Below are 862 nucleotides of genomic sequence, written 5' to 3' on the forward strand. Positions count from 1 at the left end.
TCTCTCTCTCTCTCTCTCTCTCTCTCTCTCGCGTTTTCCAGTCGCTTGTTACCTGAGGCGAAAAACGGAACCCCTTAGACCGTATATTGTTTGACAGTTTTAAGTTTAAACTGTTTGATAGCGTAGTTTGGAAAGGGTTTAGTCTAATAATAACTCTCCGTGTCCACATTTAGTACTCTAAACTCGCGCACTGTCTCTTTAAGAGGGTTTACCCACAGAGACCTCCTGTTGATCCGACAGTATTTCCCCATACATTACTGTTCTTCTGTATCTCCTGCCAGTCTCTCTGCGCTTTACTTCATTCATAACGGTTTATTTATTTATTTATTCACTTTGGAAACTTGAAGCTCAAACATGGCAGAGATAGGGAAAGGAGTCAACGCCGGGAAACTGGCCAGTAATATTATAATATATTATATTATATATTATAGTGGAGACTGGGGCTATTTGTCACACTTTGTACTCCACTGAATATGTCTTAGGTTAGGTTTAATTTTGAAAGTCAGGCTTGAATGAATGAATAAAATAACTATTGAACATTTCCACTGACATTGCTCAAGTTAAAGTGCTGTCAAACGATTAATCGCGATTAATCACATCCAAGAACAGTTTTTGTTTACATAATATGTGTGTGTACTGTGTATATTTATTATGTATATATAAATATACACACATGCATGTATATATTTAAGAAAAATATGTTGTGTTTATATATAAAATATTTATATTTATATATAATATATTTGAATATAAATATATATATATATACATATAAATATATATATTTTTTAAATATATACATGTATGTTTGTGTATTTATTACATACATAATAAATATAGACCTTACACACATATTATATTT

Source organism: Sinocyclocheilus rhinocerous, unplaced genomic scaffold, assembly GCF_001515625.1.
Source record: "Sinocyclocheilus rhinocerous isolate Xijiao unplaced genomic scaffold, SAMN03320098_v1.1 scaffold1982, whole genome shotgun sequence".
NCBI classification, from domain to species: Eukaryota; Metazoa; Chordata; class Actinopteri; order Cypriniformes; family Cyprinidae; genus Sinocyclocheilus; species Sinocyclocheilus rhinocerous.